Source organism: Mus musculus, chromosome 16 (genome assembly GCF_000001635.26).
Source record: "Mus musculus strain C57BL/6J chromosome 16, GRCm38.p6 C57BL/6J".
Classification (NCBI taxonomy): Eukaryota; Metazoa; Chordata; class Mammalia; order Rodentia; family Muridae; genus Mus; species Mus musculus.
In genome coordinates, this window is record NC_000082.6 from 97,512,484 (window position 1) to 97,530,924 (window position 18,441).

Below are 18,441 nucleotides of genomic sequence, written 5' to 3' on the forward strand. Positions count from 1 at the left end.
GCCCGGAACAGCCGCGCCCTTGCCATGTGCCTAGACCAGCTGACTCCGCAGTGCTCCGCCCTCTGTTCCTGTTGCCCCACAGCGCCCCCTTGTCCTTGCCTGCGCTCTGTGCAGCCTCTTCCGCCTTAAGGCTCCCAGAGAGGAAGGCCTGCGCTGTGGGGACGGACCCCTTTATGAGGCCTGTGCAACCTGCAGGGATATGACCTGAGTGGCAGCCAGGCTCTCAGGAGGGTTACCTGGGCCTGTGAGACTTCACCCATTTGGGAAGCCCACAGGAATGCAGCCCTAGAATGGAAAAAGCCCCCTCCCCTGACTTTAGGGGTGTGTGTTGGTCTTCTGGGGCCTGGAAGGCTCATTCAGTACTCTGGAAATCACTGCCCATTCCTAAATGCTTTGCTGAAGCCAGGTTCTATGCCTCTTCTGATGTCCTGAAGCCCTTATATTTAGGAGTACAGACTGAAGTGCTTTTAAAGTAATTTCCTTATACTAATGTTTCATGGAAATGCATCCAACATCTTGTCTTCTCATCCAAGCAAGAAAGCACTTTCATGTCTTTGTTACAAAGTGGGATTAAGGACAGTTTCCTGGCCAGGAATCTGCAGATTTGTGGCCTCCTGGAAAGGTGGATTTCTCCGCATCCCACCCAGGACTCCAGTCCATGTAGAATAAATTCCTTATCCCAGCAGGAGCTAGAAGCCAGAGGATTAGGAGTTCTGCCACTTAGTGAGTTCAAGGCCAGCCTAGGCAAATTGTAATGGTGTCTTAAATTTTTTCCTGAAGTCCCGGATGCCATCTGTGATGCAGATATGGTGTGAAAGATATCAGGAATCTCAACAGAACTAGGATGCATGTTTCTACCTAAGCAGAACACTGGTTCTTTAGCCTGTTCCACGCTGGGATTAGTGTTATCAAAACTCTGCACTGTAAGGTTGTAGATAAGATTAAAGGACACTGCCCCTCAGCCTCAGACTGTGGTGTGTGTGTGTGTGTGTGTGTGTGCGCGCGTGCGTGCATGCGCTCATACACACACACACACACACACAAGTTTTTGGGTTTTGTTTTGTTTTTTGGGGTTTTTTTTGTTTGTTTGTTTGTTTTGTTTTTTGTGACCCAGAGTTCACCTTTGCTGGCCAGCCAACCTCTAGGATCACAGCTCAGTTAGCATGGACGATGTTGCCGCCCTGCACGTTGATGGGTCATTCTCTGCTGAGGGGCCTCTCTGTGTGCATGAGATCGCTCTGCAGCCATCCGATCTATGTCCTCTTGATGGCCAGGGCCACTGGCTATTGTCTCTAGGAACAAATATTCGAGGTTGAGTGCTCCTGTGGTTCACAATAGGAGTGGAGAAGGGAGAGCCTCCCTGACTCTAGGACAAACAAGGAAGAGGCCTGAGATCAGCAAGACCTGCTCTCTTAGAACAGTAGCCCATCTGCCAACACCTAAGTGATGCTTGATCTAGAACTGTGGGGACTACTACATGCACATGAACACTGTTGTTGTTCCCTTTACTAAGCCTCTATTCTTCGTCTGCATCTGAATGGTATGTGTCAGATGTCAGAGGGAAGGGGCCTGGAAAGGACTCTTCAAGGGTTGCCTATGTCCGGCATAGCTAGACAGGATGAGGCAGGGCAGGGAAGCCTGATTGAGGGGGGCACCTTAGTGATTATCCTCATTGGAAACTAGAGCAATAAGCTGGCTGCTGTCACAGAGGTCCTGCTCTCTGAACCTTGCAACTGACTTTCATGCCAGTTTAGGATAAGTGTAATAAGGAAATAATAGACTGTCCACAGCTCTCAGAACCCAGGTGAGGTGTCTCCTGACACAGGACAGGTGGGGACAGAGGCCAGGCTAAGTGACTGCCTGCCACCATGACAGGGAAGGCAGCAGGGACAGTGTGGAAATGGGCTATGGCAATGAATGGTCAGTGGGGTCAGTGGGCCTGGAGTATTTGTCTCAGCTCACACCTTGCCTCTCAGAACTCTCCTAGTTTCTGCCTTCCACTCCTTCACAGCACCACGCACCATGTCAAACACTCATCATCCCCTTCTTGTTGGTCTCAAGTTCCCTGAGATTTGGGTCTTTGGCCCAGAATTTCCAGGACCTAGTTCAGGCTTGAGTCACAACCCACTCCACAAATATTTGTGGTGTGACTGAATGAAGTCTGCAAACAGGCTAAGAATCTTGTTTAACGATAACCAAAGAGCCAACTGTTTTTTCTTCCTCTTCCTCTGACAGTTGACTTAGTGCCAACTAACCTGCTTATCAAAGAGTGACTCTGGATTTTCCCAGTAAGGATGGAAGGGGTGCCCCAGGGATCCCGTTGCTAGGGCTCCATTCTATTAGCAGAATTCACTCTGTTCCAAGGACTGCCTTGTTCTGTTCAGTGACCTCATAACACCACCCTCTGTTCATGAAGAAAATGATGCTTGGAACAAAAAAAAAAAAAAAACGCACAAAAAAAACTTTGTAAATAAAATAAACAGATGCCTTGTAAACCACCAGGGGTTTGACTGATAACTTTAATATAACAAATAACCACTGTGGGTACCCTGCTTAGAAAAGCATCCCAAAAAGCCACTGAGATGATACAGACTCTAAGTCAGGGATGCTGCATGCTGAACTAGCCAAAGTCTTAGGGAAATGGCAGTCAAAGTAAGGGTAAAGCTAGTTTATCCCTTAAATGGATCCCCAGGACTACACAAATAATCTAAACATAAATTGGACATTGCAATGGTGCTGGGTGATGTCTGAGAGTTTTGTTCTCCTTCACCTGTAACTGATGCAAATCATTTCCTGGCGTGACTTAGAACTGGTTCTGTCTAGATGGGAGTGGTAGCTTAATGACTTTCCTATACACCTACACAAAATCCCCATCAGAACAAACACCTCTTATAATGTGGATGGGGCAATCTTGCAGCTCACAGGAGCTGGACCAGGCCCAGTCTCATTTATTCCAGTTGTGCAGACCCTGGCTTGCTGGTGATGACATGGTAGCCACCCCCAGCCCTGTACACAGCACTGGACTCCAAGGCACCTGAAGACAGGAGAATGACAGATGTGTATCCAGAGAAGTATATCCAGAGAAGTGGAGCCAGGTCAGGCTGCAGTGCTTGATTTTGGGTCTTCTGTGGAACGAGGCTACTAAGGCAAGTGCTTATGTCAAAGTGGCACAGCCAGGGGTGGTATCAAGGCGAGGGCAAGGGGAAAGCCAATCCAAGAGTTCAAAAGACAGATCATCAGAACAAGTTGGGTGAGAGCAGAAAGCTTTGAGCTGTTGAGAAAACAAAACAAATGAATAACCAATGCAGAGCAGGACAGGGAGAGGTCAGAAGGGCTCTGGTTCCAGACTGCTTTGTGAAGGTTTTCTACCATCCAACAAGGCAGACCCCAAGGGAGTTAGGGGTTGATGATAGATAGGCTGTCCTGAAGGAAAGAATACATATCCTTCCAAGCACCCAGGCCGTAGACCATGTCAACCAGCCTGCACCAGGAAGAAATCCTCAGTTCCAAATGCTCACGTGGCCATGATCAAAATCAGAAGGAGAAGGAATTTTTGCCTGACAGAATATGCAGTATAAATTCCTTGATGTCAAAGAAACTAAATAGGAAATTTAGAAAACAGTGTTTAGAGAGTAGTGAGACATGACATGTCAGAATATATGAAATTCAATTAAATCTGTGTTCACAGCAACACAAGATAGGTGAAAACTCCCTTCCCATTAACAATAGGAATAAAAACTAGGGGCTGGAAAGAAAATGCTTGCTGCTTTTTTAGAAGATGTTGGATTGTTCCCAGCAACCACATCAGACAGCTCCCAAATGTCTGTAACTCCAGCTACAGGGAATCTCACACCCCTCTTCTGGTTTCCTTGGCCACAGAGCATGGACTCCTCACAACTGGCACACTAGTGAGTTGCCTTTTCCAGTAAAAGTAACCAGTTGCTGGGGCTAGGGAGATGGCTCAGTGGTTAAGAGCACTGACTGCTCTTACAGAGCTTCTGAGGTCAATTCTCAGCAACCACATGGTGGCTCACAACCATCTGTAATGGGGATCCGATGCCCTCTTCTGGTGTATCTGAAGACAGCAACCATGTACTCACATATATTGAATAAATAAATAAACAAATAAACAAAAAAATCGTTCTTTGTTTGTTTTTTTTTTAAAGTCACCAGTTGGCATATACTCAGCTAGCTTGACTGCAGAGATGTGTCCAGTTCTCTGACAGTGTCAGTCATGCCACGTCCAGTTGCTACCCTCACCATTGTAAGTTCTCACTGTGTGGCAGGCCCAGCGAGCTCAGTGTTTGAGAAGAGGACAATGGTCCTAACTTTGAATTATTTGAGGAACTTGGTTCCCTGTGATGGTTTTAGTTCATTAATCTTCAGCAGTTGTCTGGAGTAGCAGACAACCACGTGAGGAGGTCAAATGAAAAGGAGTGTTGTGGGCTCATAGCAAGGCCTATGTTTCCAGGAACTTGTAGAAATGACCAGAATTTAAATAGTAGAAGGCATTGGACATACAAAAAAGATACTTAAATCCTCATGTCTGTCCCCAGAGGGCAAAGTGAGCTGCATTAGTGGAGAACTAGTCACATCTGGGCATTGAAACATGGGGGCCTTTTGAGTCCATATTTTTTATGATGTGTAGGGCAGCGTCCCATCAGCAGGGATTATACTTGTCCTAGGTTACTGTCCGTTCATGTCACTACATAAAGCAACTTGGGAGAAAGATTTATTTAACTTACAGGTCTGAAGGGGAGGCAGAACAGAAGAAAAACAGGAAGAACCTAGAAGGAAGAGCTGAAGCAGAGGTGATGGAGAAATGCAGCTTACTGGCTTTCTCTCCATGGCTTGGTGATAGAGACTTGCCCAAAGGTCCTGATCAGGATTTTTGTGGTCCTACCCATCACTGACCTATCACTGTCTCAACTCCAACTTTCCATGCCAGGTAGTCTGAATAGTTATAAGAGCACTATAAAATTTATTCTCCCTCTGGCTGACACCAGGCCTTGGTATTTTCCTTCTTCTAGCATGGAATTTCTGGAGAAATTAATCAAGACTTCAGAATGGTACCTGGCACCTAGCATCATATGAGTCTTTGTTGTAAGTGATAAGGCACAGCCCTGTACCACTTAACAATAGGTTTAAGGAATGTGCTCTTCTTCTGGCTAAGGTTCTTCTGAAATTCTAGACAGAAATAACAGACAGACAGGTGCAGTTTCCATGAGCATGGGCACCCTGGCATTCCAGAGGTTCACCAACTGAGCATCTAAATCCAAAGGCCTGTGACTCTTAGCCTTGAGACTAGTGGCCTATGGCTTTCAGACATGGAGACTTATTGCCTCAGGTACTAATGGCAGGGCTTCACTATCCTGGGATTTCTTGGCAGGCATTTACTGTTGTGTGTGCAAAACATGGCTTATTCTCTGGGCCTATAGGCACTGCAGCTCCTGAGCCCTGGTGTGGGAATTAATCATTAATCATTGATGGCTCCTGAGATCTTCTTGTGCAGGCCCTTGCAGCCTTTTAGTCTGGGCTTGTCTTATGCTTTAGGCTGTTTGAAGCCTCTAGTTCTCCACAGTCACAGCTGTTATAGTCACAGCATCTAACCTGCAGTCTCTTCTCCAGAACTTTAAAGTTTTCAACTAACCTTTAGATTTGCAACTCAGAGCTCCAGGTTTGGGGCCCTCAGCTCAAGATGGCTCAAGAATACTTAACCACCTCTTCATCTTGGATCTTAGGGTAACAGGCCCTCCAGTTCTGGTGACTCCAGAACTCTTTGGCCATTTCCTTGTAAGAGCTTCTGCTGGGCTGAAGCCCCAGTGTCTTGCTAGTTTTTCAGACAACCAGCCCAGGCTTCTTAATGAAGATAACACATGGGCAAAGAAAACACCCTGAAGAAGGCCTTTCATGAGCCTAATGTTGCAGGTGTACATTACATGCAAAAGGGCTTCTTGGCTAACCTACTAGGCACACTGTTTACCTAGCTAGAAAGGAGGTGAGGGATACCCTTTTCAACTTGAAATTCCTGTTCATCACTGCACTGTTCCCAGTTCCACCAGTTGCTGGCTTCACATGAAGCCAAACATGGATCACCCCACTCCACCCTCAGAAAGGGCCAATCAGATCTTGCGTTGCAACAATGACAAACTTTCTGTTGAGTCATTGGAGAAATGTTCCTCCCGATTTAGATTTGAATTAGAATCACTTCAAAGGAAGCAGTGTCATCTAGGTTGTCTTTCCTGAAGTGGCCATGACTGGAGGAAGGTCTCCTGGAGCAGGAGCTAGGGCCCCGGCAGCAGAAGCTATAATGCTCATTATAGTTGGACTGCAGTTTCCTTATGAAGTGTTCAAATCAACCATGATGCTGTGATGACACTCTGGACTGTCACCAAAAGGGGAAGGTCTCCTCTAGGAAGCAGCAAAATAAATAAGTAAATAAGTAAATAAATAAATAAATCTGTCTGCTGTCTATCAGAGTTATCTTTCTGACAGTTTATCCCACTTAAAGGAAAAGTAAACACTAGTGGGTGCTCACAATGAGGTCTTGTATTCAGCACTGACGCTCTCATCATTATTAACCCCTAACAAAATCCCCCATAGAGGGATGAGTTCATGAACTTGTCTCAGAGAGTCAATCATGTGTTTTACAAAGGTACTCACTAACACTAAGATAGCTTTGGTGTCTCCATGGATGATGGGACCATTTGAGCCATGTCCTCCTATGTATCCTTAACCAAAACATCACATGTGGCTAAGACTTAATGTTTGAGCCAAGAACTGCTCTGTCTTTCTGTGGATGGCTTGCCTCCATCCATGAGTTGATGAGATGATAAGACTCAGGGTAGGGAGTTCCATACCCTCCCTGCCTGGTCCATGGCTGCCTCTGTCAGCCATAACCATCTTTTTCCTCTAACTCTGGCTCCCTGGAGGCATGGAGACACATGCTGATCAGAGAGCTGGGATCACATGTCACATGCAAAGCTTGTGCCACATATAAAGCTCAGTTCTGAAGAGATACTAACCCAGCCTGAGGTTGCCTACTCCGTGAGTGTCAGATCTGTCTGGGAGATGAGGAGGCCCTGCTATCCCAGAAAGACTGAAAGTCAACATCATCCTCACCCTGGGTCTAACTCAGGGTGACGACAGGACCACACACACATGTCACTCTTGCTCTGCAGTTGGATGAGAGTCCTCACTCTTTGCTTCATAGGTCTGAACTCTCCTCAGAAGCCCTATCTTGCTGTCTTCCTGTGGTATTTATATCTAGAAGAAGAAGAAAAGAAGAAGAAGAAGAAGAAGAAGAAGAAGAAGAAGAAGAAGAAGAAGAAGAAGAAGAAGAAGAAGAAGAAAGAGAGAGAGAGAGAGAGAGAGAGAGAGAGAGAGAGAGAGAGAAAGAAAGAAAGAAAGAAAGAAAGAAAACAAAATGAAACTCTTACCCAAAAAGACAGTCTGCCTCAGTGTCTCTTTTGAACTCTAAATCTGAAGTTTTACTTATAAATTTGAAAATAAAAAATAGAAAAATTAATACAACCCTTCCTGTCATATTGTGGTGATTTGAATGGGACTATCTGCCCACAGTCTCTGGCATTTGAATAGTTGGTCCCCAGTTGGTGGTACTGTTTATATTGTTGGTTGTACATAAGGTATGACCTTATTACCATTATTGGAGGAAGTATGTCCCTTAGAACAGGCTTTGGAAGTTTAATGACTTGGAACCATTTCAGATTCACTTTCTCAGCCTCCTATTGTGGTTTAAGACGTGAGCCTTCAGCTCTCATCTTACAGCTTGAGTTGATTTGCCTTCCAGCTCTCATGCTTTCCCCACCATGATGCTGCTGAGCTACCGTCCTTCTGGAATTGTAAGCTCAAACAAACTTTCAGTACAATAATAGAAAAATAACTAATATGCCAGTCCATGAATGGAGGAGTTTGTGAATCTGAGACAGTGCTCTGATGTGAACATCTTGCCTCATAGAATCTGTCCGCTGTGCTAATCCACAAATTATATTGTACCTCACAAACTGTTCTTGCCCTGCTTTCTGGAACTGAGCCACTTCCCCAAAGGCAAATATTTGCTTATGTGTCTAGTGTCACCACTTCCCAGTTCAGAATCTCAGAAACTCAGCCATCCCTCAACTTTATTCTGAACAATGGGATTAAATGGAACATGGGTTGTTCTCAACCCCTAAGAGGCACCCTATATGGTTTCCCACACAAAGTATCACCCAAAGAACATTCTACCAGGAGATACCCCATATTCAAGCTCATTTGTCCTTTGCATATAGAGCATCAAATCACACCAAACATCATCTTACTAACCCAAAGTAGCCAACAGTTTACACTTAATATTCCAACAGCACAACAGCAAAAAAAAATATGGCCCACCCAACATTCTGTAGAGCCTTGAGGCGTGCTGGGCAAGTTCTGACCTGAGGAGATCAACTCAATTACAGAAACCATGATCCCTGCAGGCTGCACACGGGAGCCTCCTCATCTCTGAAGATCTGATCTGTTGGAAGTTTTCCTATACTTCATGGAGATCATGAAGAAATCCTGCGAGAAAATTTTCGACATTAGAAAGATGATGCAAGGCCACTAGAAGGAGACATGGTGTTCCCCTGGTGTGGAGGGAGATCCCTGCCAGGAAGCTGCCACCTATACCTCCTTCCTGAAGAGATTTCCCTAGATCTCTACCCAATTCTGTAACAGAACCCTCTCCTTCATTAAGACCCTTCAGATGGCTCTGCCCTTCCTTAGTGGCCCTGTATTTCCTGGAGGTGGCTCACTGGTGCTAGGACTGAGTTCTGTCTATAGCTATCCTATCTGTCTCACCATGGAGTAGGGATTTGGGTAGAGTCTCTTTGAAGCCCCAACCCAGCACCAGACCCTACTGTCTAGGCCTTGACTCTTCTCCATAACTATAGCATAGGCTGACAACAAGAACTAATTTCTAGAAAACTAAAGTCTTTACTAAGGATTTTGTGAGTAGCTGAAGAGAAATAAGCCCTGTCTTAGTATTTCTATTACTGCTACCTAACACCATGACCAAAAAGCAAGTTGGGAAGCAAAGTGCTTATCTGGCATACATTTTAAGATCATAGTCCATCATTGGAAGAATTCAGGATAGAAGCTCAAGCAGGGCTAGAACATGGAGTCAGGAGCTGATGCAGAGGCTGTGAAGAGGCTTCCCATGCCTTGCTCAACCTGCCTTCTTATAGAACGTACTTGTGTCAAGTTGACACACAAAACCAGCCAGTACAAGCCCCATTGGCATGATATTCAGAGTGTAACAACCAGCTACATGTCCTTATACCACACCCAATATGTTCAGCCTAAACAGTGTGTTTTTCACAAGCAGCACCCTATTCAGAGCTTTGTGTAGTACACAGCAACTGTTGGCAGATATGTGCATTCCCATCCAAAGGACTGTGGGCCCAAAGTCACAAGTTACTGTTGTGCCCGAGTCCACAGGAAACCCAGACGAGCCCAAGAATTTCGATGTCTGCTGCAACTTATAAAAGAGTCTTTTATTGTTTCAAGTTCAAACTCGGATTGCCTGCCTCGCACTCACCGCGTGAATTCTGGCAATTAATCCTGAGTCCAGAAAACACTGGGTTTATATACAGTATAGTTAGGAATCCCCTGAATGTTGGTTAATGGTGTTTGTTCAAGGACTAATTTTATGGTCAGTCATAACTGTGACCTCTGATTGCCTTTTCTCCATGATTTAAACGTGAGGCCCTAATCTCCCTTGAGCTTGTTATTTCTCTAAGGTCTCAAGGACAGGCACCTAAAGAGTTCTGCTGCTTATCAGGAGGAGTGCTGGGTTTTGACAGAGAGGATATCTCTCAATGTTTCCTCAGGATGTCTTTATTAAATGGGGAGTTTTATGGGTAGTGCCATTCTAACGCTAGGGGAGAGGCCAGGGAGAGGGAGGGGCTTGCTGCAGGAGAATGCAGCACAAAAACCAGCTGTCTGAACATCTGTGCTTGCCTCAGGCTAGAGTGATGATGGGAGCTTCTGGTGGGTAAGGGGGCATGGGGGGTGGGGAACGTAGAAGCAAACTAACTATCCACAAGACTGAAGTTTCTCTAGTATCAGTAATTCAGGGGTTACAACAGTTACCATTGCCTGACTCTGGATACTTCCTCGTACAGACGAAGGTTCAACTACTACTTTCACAGGCTTTGTGTTGATGAGGCTGAATGTCACTGGACGTCCTATTTGAAATATGCAGAGTTAGCTGGGCATGGTGGTACATGCTTTTAATCCTGGCACTCAGGAGGCAGAGGCAAATAGATCTGTGAGTTCAAGGCCAGCCTGGTCTACAAATCAAGTTCCAGGGCAGCCAGGGCTGTTGCATAGAGAAATCCTGTCTCCCAAACCCAAAAGAAAGAGAGAGGGTGAGGGAAGAAGAAGAGGAGGAGGAGGAGGAGGAGGAGGAGGAGGAGGAGGAAGAGGAGGAGGAGGAAGAAGAGGAGGAGGAGGAGAAGGAGGAGGACGAGGAGGAAGAGGAGGAAGAGGAGGAAGAGGAAGAGGAAGAGGAGAAGGAGGAGGGGAGGGCAGGGCAGGGCAGGGCAGGGCAGGGCAGGGCAGGGCAGGGCAGGGCAGAGTGATAATGGAGAAGATAGCTCCTGATATCACATAGAGGCTTAACCAAAATTGTTCCTGATAGCATGGGTAACACAGAAATAGAGCCTTCATTAGTCCCACTGAAATTCAGTGTTTGTTGGTGCAATTCATTCTGGCACCAGCAGAGGGCAAACACAGCAAACCAGCTTGAAGTTTGTAACCAGTTTATTGTAGCCTCCCATAAGCCTGAAGCAGGCTGAGCCTGACCTTGTCCTTGCTGCCACTAAGGAGATTATCTAGGGTGGAGCCTTCCTCCCTAGATCACTCTATTGTTCTGCCACTGCCGCTGTTCTTCAAGATACTGCTACCTGCTAAGAGGCCCTGGATCTCTTCTGGAGACTATACCCTATCCTGCACTCATCACCTGCAGCTGGTTCCAAGGATGAGTTAGAGGGAATGGACTTCCCCTCCCCCCTCTTTTATAAAGCATGTCCGCCATTAGAAATTTGAACCTTGAGCAGACTAGTTGTCTTGGTTCCATTATTTCTCAACCCGCCTAGGCTCCCTCTTTTCTTTCAGTTCCAAGATGCCTTCCAGGCTCGAACCCAGACATGTGAGCCGCTGGCCAGCCCCAACAGTTTATCTTCGATTATAGAATCAGAACAGTTCTCACTCCACCAAATAGAACCAGTGTTCTTAAAGCAGAACAGGAGAGGCCTCTGACACAGAGAATAACTGGCTCTAAAACAAATGGAAGCTGAAAGGGCAAAGAGACAATGTCATGTCTTTCCAAGCAAACACAGTAGCTGAGTGGCTAACCCCAGGCTAACTTCAGTGACTGTCACTATGAAAACCAAAGGGTGAGTAGGATTCCTCATCACATGAGAACTGAAGTTCCAGGGAAAAGCTCCATCTGTGCTGAGGATCTTGCAGATGACTGACTGACTGACTGACGACTGACTGACAAAACTTCACTATCATGGGCAGTGGAAATTGTGCAGTTTGAAAGACAAAATAGTCTTGGACTAACTTTCGTCCCCTGAAAAGCCTTTTATTGCCTGCCTCTATGCATGACTGTGGGGTGAAACTGAAAGGAAATAAACCTTGAGACCTGTGATTCATGTAATTTATGTCAAATAGCCCAAAGAGTTGTTTGTGAGCTTTGAAACCGGGGGCTGAGAACATAGCAGAACAGGCCAGGACATGCCCGGGCAGGCCCGTGGTTACATGTCCTGACTGGCCTAGTGCCTCCCTATCTCCCGCCCTTCTGACAGTCTGTTAATGTTTAAATGGACCAATCACGTGAAACCACACCAATTCCTCCCCAGCCCCACCCCTTTTCTATAAAAGTCCCTAACTTCCAAGCCTTGGGGTCGAAACCACTGTCTCCTGTGTGAGATACGTTTCGAACCGGAGCTCCGCCATTATGGCTCCACCATGTGGTCAACACCTCTGTCTCCAGCGGGAGATATGTGTCGGCCTGGAGCTCCGTCATTAAACTACCTCATGCTTTTACATCAAGATGGTCATCTGTTCGTGATTCTTGGGTGCACGCCGAACAGTAATTGAGTGGGGGTTTCCCCACTAGGTTCTTTCAAAACCTTTTGGGCTGTATTAAACTAGTACCACTAGCACCTACCCATGCCAAAATTAATCAAGTTCTTAGACCTGCAGCAGAGGTTCCCCCTGCCCCTTGCCATAGCCTGCTCATTCATGTCCCTACCAATGCCATTGGTAAATGCATCCAGTTCATGACTTTCTCTGCTCAATGACTTTACATAAACGTTCCTGTTAGCACTTTCACGGTAGAACCTTGTTGGGTAATAGCACAGGATTACAGAGGAAGGGCCAAGGGGAGCTTCAACACCGATAGCTCGGATGATACTAGAGTTGGCTCCCTCCTCACCCCCAACCTGACACCATGAAGCCAGCTGCCCCACCATCAACCCTAGTAAGAATTTATTACCCTGACAGGTATCAGGCTTCACTCCTTGTCTGACATTATAAAGCAACACACACACACACACACACACACACACACACACCCTACTCCCCTTGAGTATGCAGATGAAGCATCTTCCTGTCCTGGCCAATGGTGTAAAGACACACAAACCCCAGAGACCTTAGCCACCTCCCTGGGGAAATAAATACCCCCCTCCAATAAACTGAACCAATTCTCCAAAACTGTTCCCAGGTGTGGGTTCTTTGCCCAGGCACTCATGACTAACATGCCTGTACCCACTCACACCTCACTCGCCACTAAGCTTCTCTCCCTCCAGTCCAGCCTGGTGCACAACAGATCTGACTACCCTGAGGGAGAAGTGGACCTGAGGTGGCAGAACATATCATTTAAGATACTCTAAGTCCATTTCCTGACCATGCTCACTCACATTTGGCACAAGATAAATTCCCTTTCTTTCTTTTTAAAAATATATTTAAAGATTTGTTTATTTTATTTATATGACTACACTGTTGCTGTCTTCAGACACACCAGAAGAGGGCATTAGATCAGATTACAGATGGTTGTGAGCCTCCATGTGGTTGCTGGGAATTGAACTCGGGACCTCTGAAAGAGCAATCAGTGCTCTTTAACCACTGAACCATCTCTCCAGCCCCTCAAGATAAATTCTCTCCTGTTCCCTTTGGAGTAAGAGCTGGGTTTTGCATCAACCTTTGCAATGAACCCAGAAGGTTGGCTATGTATATATGCTCTTACAGAGTAGGAGGTCAGGATATATTTCACAGAAGGACTGGAAATGAGGATGCAATTTAGAAATCAAGTATGTGTCCTGAATATGGGACCTCACCAATATCTCAAAGCCTTCAAGATCTGGTTCCTGTTGCCCAGGCAAGAGGGCCAGTTTGACAAGGCTAGTGCTCATGGAAGAGCTGAACTTTACATTCTGCTTCTTCCCCATCAGGCACAGTTTGCGATGCCTCTTGCTGGGTCACAGGCCTCCTACACTCTGCAGCATTAAAGCAGCCCTGAGAGGTCTTGTCTGGGCTCTGGGAATGGGGTCTCTTCCTCCTACTGGGCCCCAAGGCTCCCCATAGCTCCTAGTCACAAGGAAGCCAGACAGAGCTGAAAGTTCCAAGGGTCCTTGCTACAATACTGTGCACCCCCACCCCACCCCACCCCCAGGAAAATTTAACATTGTTAGCACTGTTTTTTGTTTGTTTGTTTGTTTTTTAATTAAGAAAGCTGCCTAGCTGTTGGTATCTGTCCTTTGGCAGTTGGCCAGGTGACCGTGCTGCTCAGAATGAGCCTCCTAGAAGTTCCTCTCTGTGGACCCTGCTTGAAGGGTCTGTATATGACAGGGAAACCCCTGATTACAAGTCCAGAGTCTTCTATCTTTGCAGGGTGACGTGGAAATCTCTGGTTTCTTTGGAGACTTGGCTGTGTCATGTGATGTTATTCTGGAAGCTGTCTTATGAGAGGATGTTTTGCTGAGGCAGACACTTGAGAAGTCATGTGACATTTGGAAAGAGTATGCATTGAACCCAACAGACAGTGAATGATGCTTTTGCCTTGGTTTGCCTAACGACACTTCACTGGCCTTTGCTGGTCTTTGCTTGTTGTGACTTCATGGAGAGAAATGCACCAAAGAACTTTTCATGATATTCTGACTGCTTTTTGCTGTTTCTGTGGACTTGTGCCAATTTAGCAGAGAGCTTCAGTTTCTACTGGATCATGTGTGGTGTTTGCAGGTTGGACTGGACTGCTGCTGCTGATTCGTGTTTGATGTTTTGGACTGGACTGCTGATATCCTGACAATAAATATGGGAATCATCCCCAGAGAATTACTTCTGAAGAGGTTCACATCCCCCTTGTCCTATTAACCATCTTTCTCCCTACCTTTGGTTGGTGGGCTATGGGGTGGGGGGAGGGATTGATGCACCTAAGAACCCTAAAAATAGGTTTTGAAAATTCTAAGCCTACCCAGGGTGAGGTGGAGATGGCACCTGCTCTCAGCTCCATTCTCTGTGTTCCCTTGGTTCTGGATCTTTCCTGAATGAAAGGCTTATAATTAAAAATCTATACATAGGTAATCTTGGCACAACACACTATATATGTGACTCAGCTCTTCTTTAGAATATACTGTGTATGTGTATAACTCAAATTCAACTCTTGTCTGAGAAAATAGATTTTTTAAAAATAGCAACCATGTGGCTCTCCTTCATCTTGGCTGATGACCTCACCAAGATGGAAGCAACCATGTGGTTGACAGCCATCTTTATTAAAGTTAAAGGGCACATGCCATGTAACTTTAGCATCGTAAGATGACCACATGGTATAAAGCAACATTTATAAACATTTATAAAACATTTCGATCTCCTCTTAAACTAAGGAAACAACAACTAGTCTCTAAAATAATTTGGATTGGTATGGAATTTTTGCCTGATACATTTTTAAGGTTATAAAGGTCTATTCAGATGAACAAAAACGGACTCAGATATTTACACCTATTATTGTCTTTGCTTACTGTTCAACACCAGGCTTCTAGAAAATTAAAGTAAGTGACAACTATGTTTAATAAATAAGATATAGTTGATAAATAAGGTTTATAAATTCCTAAGGTCTACTCAGGTTTACAGTAATATTTATCTAGCTTCTTTGTCTTTGTCCAAGTTGTTAAGCTTTAGTTATTTAGATAAACTGAGCCATACAAAAAGACAGTAATATTCTATGATGGTGCACTATAAAATGATCATAAAAAGAAGAAAGAAAAAAGAAAGGAAGAAATTCCCAGTCTCCCTCTGTATTTATGGTTTATTCATAGTTTAATGTTTCATTTTGATGGTAAAGAATATTCAGTTAAGTCGATTCAGATTTTAGGACTCAAATTTAACAGGGATAAAGCTGTAAAATCCTAACTTACAAAAGCTATTAACTTATAAACTGTTTGTAATACATTTAGTGACAAGCTTCATTTAGCCTCCTGTATGTGTTTTCAAGTTTAAGCCTAAAATAGTGTGTATTTAATAGATAATGGTCCTCAAATTCTTCAGAAATCTGCTGACTATAGGACTTACATTGTTTAATGAGAAAGCTTTCCATTAGAGAGGGAAATGTTCCTAGTAGGAGCACTATGGTCTCCAAAGAATATAGATGGGGCCCAACGACAACCCCATCTGAATTGTAGTAAAACTAACTGCTGGGGAAAACTGCCCAGTGCCTCACCTGCTGCCAGTGTTGAGGCCCTACTCCCCTAGCAGAACTGTAGCCATTTTGTTCATGCCTGCAGCCAGCTGTCTTATGCTTTACTAGGAAACTTTCTCATGCTCACATTGATTGCATGTTCTGTTATGTTCTATGCTTTGGAATCCTTGAAAACCAGACACAACACAGATAAGTTAGAACTGCTTTGTATAGTTAGTCACAATAAGCTTGGATCTGAACCAACCACCTGGCAACACTTCCTGCAGCCACGTATAGCTCTTATGGTTTTTGCCCTTATAAGCTGCCCCTGGGATGGACCCCAACATATAAGAGACACCTGCAGCAATATAAGAAGTCATTTGTAATAAAACTTCTATTTTGAATATGGGTCAAATAAAGTTTTAAATTTCTGAGCTCTCCCTGAGAATTGACATCCTACTTGACAAAAAGAAACATGTATGTAGGTACCTGACATCCTGGTTAGCATGTTAAGACATGAATGCTAGGCAAGTCAAGTTGCCCCACCACAGGTGAATAACTCAGCAGTGGGAACAGGATAAATGTACAATAAAAACATGTTTCTATGGAAGTCTCCTGTCTTAGTCAGGGTTTCTATTCCTGCACAAACATCATGACCAAGAAGCAAGTTGGGGAGGAAAGGGTTTATTCAGCTTACATTTCCATACTGCTGTTCATCACCAAAGGATGCAGGACTGGAACTCAAGCAGGTCAGGAAGCAGGAGCTGATACAGAGGCCATGGAGAGATGTTCCTTACTAGCTTGCCTCCCCTGGCTTGCTCAGCCTGCTCTCTTATAGAACCAAGACTACCGCCCAGAGATGGTCCCACCCACAAGGGGCCTTTCCCCCTTGATCACTAATTGAGAAAATGCCTGACAGTTGTATCTCATGGAGGCATTTCCTCAACTGAAGCTCCTTTCTCTGTGATAACTCCAGCTGTGTCAAGTTGACACAAAACTAGCCAATACATCTCCTATCCTAAATCCTTATTGGTGGAATAACTTGGCACAGATGTTTGTGGATTTCTGGCTTAAATGCTTTGTAGGATTCTGGTTCAGGAAAAAAAAAAAAGTCCTGTGTGGCAGAGGAAGACTTACCGTAAAGTCCAACCAACGCCATTTTGTGTGAGACCAGGGGCCAAACTCCAATTCCAGAAGGAAAATCAGAGTCCTCCTGAGCAAACATCCTATGGCAACTTACCCCACCCCACTTAGCAACAGCCAGTCAGGCTAGAATAGCATGGTCAAGGTACATATAGATAACTTAAGGCACCCTGCAGAGAATAGATAGCTTAGCCACCTTGCTCATCCAGATGGTTTTGTTCCTATATTCAATTCCTGCAGAGTATGCCTTTTTTTTTTTTTTTTTTTTTGGTTGTTTTTTTTTTTAAAGACTGCCAGAGGTTTTACATTTTAATGACATAAAAAAAAATTCACAAATCCAAAGGTTTTATAAAAAAAAAGAAAGAAAGAAAGGGAAGGGAAGGGAAGGGAAGGGGAAGGGGAAGGGGAAGAAGGGGAAGGGGAAGGAGAAGGGGAAGGGGAAGGAAAAGGGGAAGGGGAAGAAGGGGAAGGGGAAGGAGAAGGGGAAGGGGAAGAAGGGGAAGGGGAAGAAGGGGAAGGGGAAGAAGGGGAAGGGGAAGAAGGGGAAGAAGGGGAAGAAGGGGAAGGGGAAGAAGGGGAAGGGGAAGAAGGGGAAGGGGAAGGGGAAGGAAAGGAAAGGAAAGGAAAGGAAAGGAAAGGAAAGGAAAGGAAAGGAAAGGAAAGGAAAGGAAAGGAAAGGGGATTTAGGACTTATTAACAAGAAGAAATCTGTCTAAAATTTTCTCTGGCTGAAAGGACTTTTAACACCAATGTGATCAACTACCTTTGATCGAATGTACCAAATGATAAATAGTTTTCATATGTATTAATCCATATACTATAATTATTATCATTTGAGTTACACATACAGACATTGTAAAGAATATGAGCTCAGAGTAATTGTTTTATTTTACATCTGATCAAAGTTTATCTGGGATTTTTTTTCTTTTTTCTTTTCTTTTTTTCACAGTTTTTTATAAATTGGATATTGTATTTGTTTACATTTCAAATGTTTCCCCTCTGAAAACCCCCTATCCCATCTCCCTTTTCCCTGCCTCTATGAGAATGCTCTCCCACCCACCCACCCACCCAGTCCCACCTCACTGCCCTAAAACTCCTCTACACTGGGCATCAAGCCTTCAGAGGACCAAGGACCTCCCCTCCTATTGATGCTAGGTAAAGCCGCTTAAACTCCTCAGTCCCTCTCCTAACTCTCCATTGGAGTCCCTGTGCTCAGTCTGATGGTTGGCTGCAAGCATCCACATCTGTATTGGTCAGGATCTGGCAGAGCCTCTCAGGAGACAGCTGTATCAGCCTCCTGTCAGCAAGCACTTCTTGGCATCAGCAATAGTGTCTGGGTTTGGTGTCTGCATGTGGCACGGATCTCCAGGTGGGGCAGACTCTGGATGGCCTTTCCTTTAATATCTGTTCCACACTTTGTCCCTGTATTTCCTTTAGACAGGAGCAATTCTGGGTTAAAATTTTGGAGATAGGTGGTGGTCCCATCCCTTAACCGCGGGGCCATGCCTAACCTCTGGATATGGTCTTGACAGGTTCTCCATCCTCTTTGTAGGGTATTTCAGCTCATGTCATCCCCGTGGAGT